The following is a 12,610-nucleotide window of genomic DNA, read 5'->3' as shown; positions in this document are numbered from 1 at the left end:
TGATAATCGCTTGATGTGATTGGCTGGGTTCAAGATTTCAGGCAGAGGCCCTGGGTCTGCAAGGAAAAGGCGACCAAAGTTTCTAGCAGCTTAGAGGCTTTGTAGTGCAGACGTGCGAGGATGGGGTCTAAGAACAGTGCCTGAGAAGTGCAGACATGAAGAACCGAACAGATAACTCAGCAGTTGAGGGATATCTTGCCAGGCACTTGTGTTCTAGACTTCACAAGGAGCATTCAGAGCACGCATGATGAGCACCATTTTTTCACGAAGATAGGACCAAGTTCCCGTTCAAGAAAAATACCTGTGACCCCCCCGCCCCGCCACCAGACCCTACAGCCCAAGCAAAGAGCTCGGCCCCGGGCTTATTTACATCTCGGACCCCGCCCCCGTTTACCACCACGAGGGCCGCGCCCACTCATTCGCACTAGGCGCCCCGCGCGTGGGTCCGGGACGCAGGCTTCGGCACACCCCTCTGCGGCCCCTTAGCTGGCCCACCGTCGGGGCCTCCCACCCCGAGGATAAGTACGCCTCCACTCCCGGCTTGACTACAGAGTAGGTGGGCCGGGCGGCGGCCTCCGACAGGCCCCACCCAGTGGTGCCGGCCAGAGACGGGGACGGAGGACCAGGGCCGAGATCAGGACGGAAGGGTGGTCGCCCTCACGGCAGGTTACGCGCCTCCCCTCCCCGCCCCCGACTCCCTTTCCCAGAGTTTCCCGTGCGAGCGCGCGAGAGACGAAGCCAACCGAAACCGCGGGCATCCCACCCCGCCTAAGTCCTCCGCCGCCCGCCCGGCCGCGCCTTGCCTCACGCTCTACGGGGGAGGCGGGACCAATCAGCGAGCGACGTCTCCCTTCCGATTCGAGGCCCCCGACGCGCGGCTCACACCCCGAGCACCCAGAGCGCTGATTGGCTGCGTGCGCCGCCGGTCCGGCCGGGAGGGCGGGGAGGCCGGAGGGAAAGGAGGTGGGGAGAGGTAGCGGCCCGCGCCTCTCAGAGCCCACAGCTCGCGCCCTGGCCCTAACACGGGCGCTCAGGCCTAACCCCTTCCCTTTCTTCGCTCCCAGGGTCTTCCGCGCGCGCCCCCAAGGCCGCGCGCTCGGCCAGCGTACCTCGCGCCCCTAACGGGCGTCCGGGGACACCAATCAGAGGGCGGCAGGGTGCCAGCCCCCCGGGGCTGCGCCGGCGAATCGGCGGGGCTCGCGGCCCGGGGTGGGAGGCGGGGCTACCGCGCGGCCGCGGCGGCGGCGGCGGCGGCGGCGGCGGCGGAGGAGCAGCTCCCAGCCACCAGCCAGCGAGCGCCGAGCGAGCCGCCCGGAGGTGGGTGCGCCGCGCCGCTGTGGCCGGCGGCGGAGGGCGCAGGGCGGAAGCGGAGGTGGGGCCGGCGGGCGCGGCGGGGGAGGACGGCTCGGCCGTCGGGGGCCGCCCGGGTGGGGGCGAGGCGGGCGGGCGCGCGCCCGAGGGGAGGAGGGGCGGCGGTGGCGGCGGCGGGACGCGCGTCCCCACCCCCTCCTCCCCGCGGGCGGCGGCCGGGCCCGCGCCGCCCCCTCTCCCGTCCCCTCCCCGCGCGCCGGGCCGCCGGCCGGGCTCCGGCTGGGGGGGCGGGGCGGCCGCCAGAGTGTTTTCAGTTCCGCCTCCAGTCGGCCCATTCCCCTCTCCCCTCCCGGCCCCTCCATCCCCTTCGGAAGAGGAAGGAACAAAGGTCCCGGACCCCCCCGGGCTCTTGACGGGGCGGGACCCGGAGCCTCGGTCCAGGTAACGCCGCGGCGCCCGGCGGGGCCTCGGGGCCGGGGTGTGTCTCTGTGGGGCTCGGGGTCGGTGAGGCGGACCGGCCGCGTCACCTGGCCCGGCCGGGGGGGCCGGGGCGCCGGGGTGTGGCGAGGCGCCGGGCCGCTCGCGGGGTGCGGGAGCGCGGGCGGGGCGGCCGGGGGGACGGGGTCGGCGCTGGAGCCACCCGCCCGCTCGCCCGCCCGCCCGCGCGCGCGGCCCGGGGCGGGGGCCGGCTGTGTGGCCCGGCCCGTCCCCTCCTCCTCCGTGGCGGTCACCCTCGGTAGTTTGTGGTGGTGATTTTCAAATCCCGCAGGGACGGAGCTCTGGTTTCTGGGACTTGTTGGGAAGCCCGAGTTAGGAGCATGCGAGACTTTGCTTCCACTTTTTCCCCCCCCTCCTCTGGTGCTGTAACCTTTGTTAACCATTCTGGTCTCGGGGTTCAGAATCGCGAGCGTGTGCTCTCACACAAACACGCACACGGCTGGTACTCCGTCCACATAACTTCTCTACTAGCTTGTGAAAGTTGCTCTTGTGAGTGGAGCCTATTAGTTTTTTTTTTTTTAATCACACGCCTTTAGAGAGCACGCTAATTGATTTCACGTATTTCAAACTTGGTTTTCAAATCCTGCCTCTTTAATTGTTTTCTTCTCTCCTGGGGAATACTGCCCTTGGATCGAGTACTTTTGTCTTCTACTTACTTAATCCTTTCGTAGTTAATGGTTTCCTTTTGATCCTGAACAAAAGAAAAAACAGTAGTTAGGTTGGTTTTGTTATTCCTTCCTCTTGACCCTTGAAAAAGCTAAATACTGCCGGTTTGTTGTCAACTAACCCTTTATTTAAAAAGAAACATTTCCAGGTAAAACGAAAATGAGGTAGCATTTTTCCATCAGTCTTGTCATGTTTGTTACAGTTTGGGGTATCCTAAATTGTGGTGTTTTAAACTTTTAACACGACACAGCTAAATTTGTTGTGAATAAATAAGTGATCTCGCGAACTTGCTTGGAGTAATTGCATCTTTTCAAAAATTCCATCTTTTCTTTTGATTTCATATGAATTGAACCTTCACCACTGATTGTTAAGGATGCTTTCCTTGAGACTAATAGATAATACACTTTCTATTATTTTGATAATAAATTAGCTGTTTTAGTTTTGATCCCTTAAAAAAGTTAGGGTTAGGGAATGTGTAAGCTAAATAGTTAAATTTGGTAAGTTGTGAACAAGTAAATGAAGCAAATATTCACAGAGATGAAAGAAATAATGTAAAATGGTCTTCATAAATGTGTCATAGTTTGAAAATGTTTTTTTCATTTGCCTTAAAAAAAATACCATACAGGATATTGATAGAATTTTCTCCACCAGAAGTTCATTTAGCAAACATTCATATCAAAGTCAGAGACCAACACTGATTTTATTTTTAAAGTTTCTTAAGTTTTTTCCTGCTGTAAAATTAGTTGTTGTAGTAAATAAGAATAGTTCAAATCTATTGGCATTTCTAAGATGAGTGCCCACTTAAACCCTTAATGTTAAAGTTGAGTTTGAAGTAGTTCATTGGTCTATTTTAATTAATGTAAGGTGTTTGGAAACATCCATTCTGGGCTTTTTTTAGTATGAAATTGCTGTTAGAACTTGGTTTTTATACTTTGTAGCTATACCTTCTAAAGTGATTTCACATTGTAAATGTTCAGCAAAGTTTGGCTTTTTAAAGTCATAAATGGTCAAACCTCTACACACACATCTGTAAGGTTCATGAAATAATAGTTTGCAAGAAACTGTGCAGAGTAATTTCCTGTTGTTTGTGGCTTGTCAGGCTTGGTATGTGCTTTAACTCTTATGTAGGAATTTGGGGATAGTTTTGTATATTTCAGCAGAAATTCTCTTTAGTAAGAACAAAGGTTGTTTCTACTTCAAGATGGCAAAAGGTCTCCTTTTCATTTTCATACTGTAAATACCTCAAACGTGTTGCTGACATCTTGTTACTTCACACTGAGGGAAAATCTGAGTGACAGAATAGTTCAGCTGCATAACCTGCTGATCAAAGACCTATTGAATAGTTATTTTGCAGATATTTTCAACTTTGGCTTTTATAAAAAGTCCAAAAGCACTCCTTATTCTTGTTTGGTTTTGTACTTTAGGACTTCTGAGGCCTCCTTTCTTGTAGCAGCTTTTTTATACAGGTGTTTCTGTAATGCATATAAAATCTGTATTTAGTGCAGTCTGGCAGATGGAGCCTTATTCATATTCTTGGGACAAGAGTCATTTTTAGAGGCTGGAGAGGGGCATGTCTTTTGATGGGAGTAGAGGAGCCATTTTTATCTGTAGATGTTTTCCACTAAGATGTTTTCCAGTAAGTATCACAAAAGTATGTCAGAAAATGTGAAACAAAAAGATTTCAAAACCAGTCCAGGAAGGTTATGCATTTATTTAACACGTAACTTGTATTTATTGAACAGATAACATTTACTCATTTATTAAACAGTAAAATGATGTGTTGCTGTGTGTCAAGCCTTGAACTAGGCAATAAAGTAACAGGGAACAAGTATACCCTGTTTCTTAATGGAATTCGAAAAGTGGGAAGTCTTCATGTCTCCTTGCCCTGTTCTCCAGTGTTTAGAAAATCATGTTCATGTATTGATACAAATTAAGGGAGATTGTAATACAGGACTGAGCCACTTCCTGAAGTATGCTTGCACCGCTTTCTTTTGAGCATAGAGCACAGCGCTGGGGAAGGGGTCACATGTTCACTCATCGTCTCTGGGAACAGCTCGTGTATTTTTTTTGGAAAGAGGGAACTTGTCACCAGTTTTGCACAGTCTCTACAAATTGAAGGTATGACCAGTCTTTCAGACATTAGTATTTGTTGCTGAGCAGGTGAACACTTGACAAGCTAGCCTCATTTGGCCTTGGTTTGATTTTCCACTGCCATTTGTATCTTCTCTGATAGCACAGTTGGTAAAGAATCCGCCTACAATGCTGGAGACCTTGGTTTGATTCCTGGGTCGGGAAGATGTCCTGGAGAAGGAAAGGCTTCCCACTCCAGCGTTGTGACCTGGAGAATTCCATGTGGGGTTGCAAAGAGTCGGACACAACTGAGCAACTTTTGCTTCACTTGATAGAAAATGGTTAGGGAAAGAAAGCAAACCTGAACTGGTCAGGTTCCAATGAAAGAACCAGAAATAAAGTATAAGAACAGTTACCCAACCAAGACTAAGGATTGGGCTGTAATCTTGTGTAGTGGAAAGGCCCTGGGTTTTGGAGTCAGAGAGACCAAGGCTTACAGTCAGTTTCTCAGTTTTTTGGACAAATTACTTTTAACTCCTGGGATTTGGTTTTCTGACTGAAAATGGAGCTGATAGCACCTACTTCTTAAGGTTATTAGAAAGAGTAAATGATTGTGATGAGGGTATGAAGGTATCTAAAACAGTGGCTGAGAAGACATAAGGGTCTTCTCAGGTATCTCTTTTGTTCTCTTCTGGTTGTAGTTTTCACTTGTTTTCTTTCTAATTCAGACAACTCTCCTACCCTCTTCTCCTTGACCTATGATAACATACATATGAGAAACACACTAAGCAGAAAGGCCAAGGGTAGCCAGATTGTCCCGAGTCCATACCTTATAGCCCTAGTCACGGGAGCGTTATCGCTACCCTTAATTAGATCCCGTTGGCATTTATTTCGTATGTTTCTAACAAGCAAAGTTATCTTACTTCTAACCCACAGAAGATTAGAGACAAATAGATTGTGGGTAATGTGGGAGGTTGAGGCCAGGCTAATGGGGAGTGGACTAGGAGGATGGGGAACTGTTAGCCTACTGTCCATTGTAAGATAAAACAGATAGCAGCTTGGTGAGGATAATGGAGATAATCTGCAAGACACAGAAACAAATACTCAGAGCCTAACTAGCGTGTCTGGAACCATTCAGTGCAGGACCAGACCTGAAAGCATAGTAATGAATGTTCATCAATTAGCTTAAATCATATTTGGGAAAATCTATTTAAAGAGCGTGGTAATCGACATAATATACTTTAGATCGTCATTCAGGATGATTAACACATGTTCTTAAAGGAGTAGAACGTGATTCTAATGATTTATTTCATGAAAGATCCACAGTACCTACCATGACCAAGCTGCTTTTCTTTAGTTTTGCCTTTCTGGGAGCCTTGATTCCAGACTGAAAAATCTTTCCTGCTAGGCCAGTAGTAAAGAAAGGTGATGTGAATGGTATAGCACCCATACCTGTTCTTCAGAGGAAGTCATTCTGTTTGTCAATCTGCAGGGATGTCATGTACAATTGTTCACTTGGGTTTTAAGATAAAGTAAGTATGCTAGTGATTTCTAGAACCAGTGTGGACAGTTGGCTGGTCTGTCTATTGAGGGTTTCATGCCTCTTATAAGTGACTTCTGTTCAATATTAGCCTTGATAACTTTTTTGGATCTTCCTCTTTCCTATCTCCAGGTTGTATTTTCTAAACCATCTACTCCATCAAATATTAATATTAATTGGTGACCTTGTAATTATAGCCTTAGCTATTTGGGAAAAAAAAAAAAGGGACTTTAAAAAAAACTAGTGGTACAAAAGTAATCCAGCCCTTTTTGTTTAAAAATGCAGTTTGAGGCTTATTGCTTATCTCTGATTTAATTTCGATCATTTCTCCAGATTGGTATAATTGTGATCTGTTCAATTAGGACATACTTCAATACTGATTATAGGTAGGCATCTCAAGGATAGCTCTGAGTTTCAATTTCAGTAGTTTCATGTAGAAAGAATGTAATTTTGCCAAGTCAGATGGGTTTGGACCCTGCCTCTGGTTTGGCTAGTTAGCCAGAAATATTAAGGTAGTTAAGGTGATTGTCACTAACACACTTGCCATACATTCTAGAGTGTACGGGTTTCTTTTGGATAATAAGTGAGCCACACTGATAGAGAACAGATACCTGGTCATTTAGATCTGTCTTTAGGTTTGTGCTTTTAAGAAAACAAATCCTAAAGTGATTCATTCTCATTAAAATTTTACTATGAAATTGTCACTAACTCTTCCAGATAGTTCTGTAATTTTTCAAAATCTTGGGATCACTTTGGAACAATGGAATGTGAGTGCAGACTTTAGTTTTGATCTGTTCAGTACCCATGTCCAGTTTGCATCTGAAAACCTGCATTTCCTTAAACAGTCTGTAGTGCCGTTTCCCACCACCTCTCTTCTCTTGGAGGGGGTAGGCCTAGCTTCAGGTTTAAAGTATTCAGCTAGTAAGGAAGAATAACTGCGAGGAGCCACTGCAAGTTCATCAAATTTATTACCTTGAGTCTTTGAATTCAGAAACTCCATCTGAGGACGTAGTGTAGTAAATCTGTGATCTTGTAGTTTGCCTGTTTAAGATAAAGTACATTTGCATATGTTACTTCAGCTTTTTCCAAAAATTCTATAAAGAGATAATGGTTACGGATTTGTAAATATTAAAAGAAGTGCTCCGTTTTAATCACACCCTTCATTACAAAATGTAGGGTGGTGAATCTGGTGTTCAAAGTTCACAGAATAAACTCCTGATAAATGGTACAGTGGAAGCTGAGCACATGGGCTTTCTCCCTTGATTTGAATGAACTATGGAAACTTTTTTGTTGACTAGAGTTGCTCTATCTATGGCAATGAATGCAAATCTTCCTTGTTTAGACCATGTTTTACTTTATAGACAGGTGGTTAGGCTGTAGTTCAGGTAAGCTGGCCAGTTAAACTTTTTGTGTAATGTTTTAAGTATCAGGAGGGTCCTGCTTTGGCCTGAGGGTTGTGCCTTGGTCATTTTTGCTCTAAACCACTTTTTAAACCTCACACGGACCTATGTACACTCAGCAGCAACCAGAAGGAAGGCTCCTGCCAGCAACAGCAACATTATGCAGAATCTCAGAATGTGAGCCAAGTGGCAGTTACTGAAGTCCTGCCTGTGCAGTTTCCCTGTCATTCTTTTACCCCCAGGCAGCCTTTGAAGCTCTAGAGGAATAATAGATTGTAGAGAAGGATCTTTGGTGTAGACCCACACCATTCAACATAGTATACACCAGCTGCTGCTGCTGCTAAGTCTCTTCAGTCGTGTCCCACTCTGTGCGACCCCATAGGCGGCAGCTACATGTGACTATTTAGCACTTGAAGTATGGCTACTGTAACAGGAAATGAATATTGAATTTAATTTTAGTTAATTTTAAAGAAAGTTCTGTCGGGCATCCTCTAGTTTTTGTTTTAGTTGGACTTTTACACCCCGAGGACTTGCACCCGGTTGATGTGGGCGTAAGTTGTTGCTTCAGCAGAAGGTCAATACAGACTCTGGGAATTTGAAGAGAAGTTGGAGTACTGAATATTTATGCTGATTTGAGTCTGGGCTTGTGTAGTCTCAATAATTGCATCCTTTTTTACAATCTGGGGATGATAAACGAGTATGTAATTTTATGTTTATAAGCTGAATATAGGCCTATGGATTCCACACAACTCATTAAAAGTGAAAGGAAAGTAGCTGAACTGAGGAACAGATAGACTCTGCTCAGCAGTCCTCCTTTAATGTGGATTTTCTCTCAACTAATGACCTGCTTTTTAGGGTTAAATTCAAGCTCTGACATTACGTTTTAACACTCCGTAAAACTGAACACATGGATGTTTCTCTTTGCTTTTATTTAAAAGGCACATTACCTTTTAAAAGGCTTTCCATGGGGCCAACTTGGGTTTCCAGTTGGCAGTGCCTTTCCTTACTAGTGTACAACTGGCGTTTATGTGTGTGTGTGTTCATTAATGCTTTCTATTGTCCTGGTTTCTTTGACTAAAACAGTTGTAAAAATCCAGGTCATTAATACATCTTGCTTTTTTCCCTATCCTGTGTGATACATGTTTGAATGTGGATTGCCAAAAATCTCATAGTGATTTTTTATTATTTCAGCAGGAACTTAGGTGTTCTTTTTGAGGCAACACCATCACATTTCACGTATTTTATGTTGAAATGTCTAACTTGATTTTCTTTTGAAATAAATATATAGATATTTGGGGAATATTTCATATTTGCAATTTGAAGATGTTTGACATCCACGGTTACTTTCAGCACTGAATGACTTTCTTTGTTCGACACTTGAATTTCGTGGTTTTTTTGTCACCCATTTCCATATCGCCTTCCTGCTGTCCTTAAAAAAGTCATCACTGAATTCTGAACTGCCCAGTTTAGCAGTCTTCATCCATTATCATACTGCTGCAGTGTTTGCCATCATTGACTGTATACGCCCTTTATCTAGATTTCTTAAAATCATACAAAGAGACACAGATTAGGCCCTTTCCTTTTCCTTCAAATATTGAATAAAATGCACAACTTTTTTTATCAGCTATATATATATATAGCTGATCTAGAGAGGGAAGCAAAGGAGAAAAAAGTCTCCAGGTATCAGAAGCTTAGAAAATCAGTTAGTGTCAAGGAAAAGCCTTGGGGAATTTATTAGATAAATAATCCAGTAGCTTGGGCTGGGGTTCTATGGCCATTTGGGAAAAGGAGATAAAATTCTGGAAACTGTATACTAAAACGCACACATATATATACATCTGTTCCAATAACATTGAAACTTCTATGGACTCTGAGAAAAACAAGCTTCAAGCTTCTCTATGGAAAAACTAGAAAAACACTAGTCTTTGTAGGTGGGCTTAAGTATCCCATGAATGCCAAGCATGGTAAATAAAAAGCAGACACTAGTTAGATGTAGAATACTGGGTTTTGGGGGTTTTTTATGAATAGTGGGCTTTTTAAGTAGGTAATACATTATTGTATTCAAACTTGAAATTCAGAAGATACACACTGAAAAGTCTCTTGCTACGCCTTACTCAGTTGCCTTTCTAAAGGCAAGTAGCATTATGAGGTTTTCTTGTGTTGTTCTGAAAGTGTTACGCATATATGAGCAACTTTGTCCATGCATTACCTTTTAGTACAAAAAATGGTCTTGTATTTTGCTTAATAATGCATCCTGTAGGTTATTCCTTGTCAGAATGTAATAAGTACTTTTTAGCTTTCTTTTGGTTGCACAGTATTTTTTTGTATGTGTGTCTATATTTCATCAGTCCTCTGTTGATGGACGTTTATTTCCAGTCTTGTGTTAAAAATAGTGCTGCAACAAATAACTGTTTCTGCATCATTATATACATCCATAGAAGAGATTTCTAGAAGTAGGTCAGAGGATATCTACATTTATAGTATATTTTAGGAAATGTATTTTATTCATTTTTTGAATAATAAGAGCACATGATGCCAGATTCAAAAGGAACAAAATAGTAAATGATGAAAAGTAACTCTCCCTCAGATCTCTTACCTCCTACTATCCAGTTCTGTATCTTTCTAGAGCTGCTGTGTTCAGTAGATAGCCACGAGCTGTGTGTGGCACTTGAACACCTGAAATGTTGCTAGTCCAAACTGAGATGGGCTGCATGTATAAAACACACTGGATTTATAATACTTAAGTAAAAAAAAAAAAATTACTGTAAATAAAGTATTTTCATCTTTAATACTGATTACACACTGAGATAATATTTTAGATGCTTGTGTGTATGGTGAGTCATGTCCAACCGTTTGTGATCCCGTGGATTGCAGCCCGCCTGGCCCCTCTGTCCATGGAATTCTCCAGGCAAGCTTATTGGAGTGGGTTGCCATTTCCTACTACAAGGAATCTTCCCAACCCAGGGATCGAACCCTTGTCTCTATGTTTCCGGCATGGGCAGGCGGGTTCTTTACCACTGAACCGCCTGGGAAAACCCTTTTTAGATATGGTAGGATAAATTAGTACATGCTGCAGTCCATGGGGTCGCAAAGAGTCGGACACGACTGAGTGACTAGACTGAACTGATTGCATTACTAAAATGATTCAGTTCAGTTCAGTCACTCAGTTGAGTCCGACTGTTGGCGGATGACTTTTAACTATGATTACTTTCAACTATTTTTACTTTAAAAAAAAATGTAGCTGATAGAAGGTTTACAAATACATACGTGGTTTGCATGCTATTTTTGTTGAGCGGCACTGGGTCTAAAATTCCATACGTATATAAACATGTCTGAACGTATGAGAGTTCCTCTTAACCGGCAGGTTTTTTTCCTTTGCATTCTAATCTATAGGATCAGAAATCTGGATGATAGTTAAAAAAGACCCGGTGGTTATTTATTGTCACATTCATTCTCAACATTTAGTGGGTCTCATCAGTGGCAGTCATGCTTCCATTGACTTTTACAATGTCTGTCCACTTTGGAGAGAAGCCTGGTATCATTCTTGCTGCATGTTGTTTGAACCCGTTCCACTCTGCACTGCTTGCCGACACTGGGATGCAGCAGTTGTCCTGGGATCCCCCTCCGCTCTCATGGGGTTCCTTAGCCTTTCTCCTTTGCTAGATTTCTTATTCTTTTGCTCTCCCTTCTTTCTATAAAACGTATCCTTCCCTTCAGGACTTTCCTTGAGAGAGAGTGTATGTGGAAAATATTTGGAGATATTGTATGTCTGAAAATACCCTTATTCAATCCTGGGTGGCTAATAGAATTCTTGGTTGAAAATAATTGTGTTTCAGAATTACGAGAGCATTGATCTGTTGGCTTCACTTAGTTTACTGTTCCGAAAATCAAATCCATTCTGATTCTTTTCTATATGACCTTTTAAAAAATTTATATCTGGGAACTTTTGGCTCTTCGTTTGTGTTCTCAGCATTCAGAAGTTTTACAGCCACCAGCCTTTATGTGGGCATGTTTGATCCATTGGCCTGGGGTCTTGATGGACCTTTTCAATCAGGAAGCTCCCATCTTTCAGTTCAGGGGATATTTCTTGATTTCTTTGATAATTCCCCCTCCTTCCATTGTCATCTCTGATGTTTGAACATTGGGCAGTCCAAGAGCTCTTCTTTTACTGTTTGAATGGTTCCCTTTGTAAAGCTTGTTTCCTCTGTAAAACATGCGCTCTTGGTCAGGGTTGCTATAGTCTCTCGTTTCTCTGGGTGTAGTGATGATTTTGACAGTGTTTTCTTTCTCTATATAAACTTCTTAAAGCTGCGTTTTTCTGTTTTTGCTTCATTTTTCCTCAAATAATCCAAGTAATCCTTAATTAAGAAAGTAGGGGTCTGAAAAGCTGATTGGAAACTATGCATTTGGGTGAGGCATGTGTCCTTTCAGTTTCATTGAAGAATAATCTGAGTGGACTGTTTGTAGGTAAAGTCTTGATTTCAATTTCTGTATATTTTTCCTCCTAGGTTGGTTAGGTACCCCAGAGAGGAGTCGTGTTCTGACGAAATGGGTAAAGGTCTGGCTTCTAGTATTTTTGGGAACCAGAACTCAGTGAAGGAAAGGGCTGGGGAGTGTCTGCATTTAGCATGCCTTGTGTTCATTTACTCCATCTCTTCTAACAGGACCCAGACCGTTCCCCAGTCCAGGTAGACTGATTTCTTCTCTGCCAAGAATAAAGGTTTAGTCTTCTGCAGAGGGAAAGGGGCAGTTAGTTACCCAGCGGGGGAGCGGATCTAAGTAGGTGGTGATTGCTTCTCAGATATCCTCACTCAATCCTGTCTCTTTTATCTCCTTCCCCCTCACGGTCCTCAGCTCCTGCGATGCCTGGTAGTGTCCACAATTTAACCTTTTGAGAATTCTGCTGTGTAAATAGAATGGTTCTCCACAGGTAGCTTAGAGTTAGTAGTAATTTTTGAAATCTGTTCACAGTTATTACTCATCCATCCATTTTCCAGTTAAAAAATTTTGCTTTTCTTCTTACTCTTCACCCTATCCTCATGAGAGTCTTTTCTTTTTAAATTCCTTTATTTGTGTGTTATTTTGGTTTTTGTTTGCTGTCTTCACCTACAACCACTGATTAAAG

At 44.0% G+C, this 12,610-nt stretch overlaps 1 protein-coding gene across 3 annotated transcripts in view; it reads left to right on the top strand.

Annotated features, from left to right (window-relative positions):
- The first annotated feature begins 1,173 nt into the window (after positions 1-1,173).
- SMAD2 (SMAD family member 2) overlaps positions 1,174-12,610 on the top strand; it is an 86,989-nt gene continuing 75,552 nt past the window's right edge. Inside the window, exon 1 of one of the 3 annotated variants that reach the window (XM_070361830.1) lies at positions 1,174-1,317. The gene's annotated coding sequence lies outside the window, so the exon portion shown is untranslated. Of the gene's footprint in view, positions 1,318-1,532; positions 1,753-12,610 lie in introns of those variants that run through there. The other 2 variants (XM_070361831.1, XM_070361829.1) reach the window with 2 other exon arrangements.

The sequence above is a fragment of the Bos mutus genome, chromosome 24 (genome assembly GCF_027580195.1).
Source record: "Bos mutus isolate GX-2022 chromosome 24, NWIPB_WYAK_1.1, whole genome shotgun sequence".
NCBI lineage: Eukaryota > Metazoa > Chordata > Mammalia > Artiodactyla > Bovidae > Bos > Bos mutus.
This window is presented reverse-complemented; position numbering and strand designations above follow the sequence as displayed.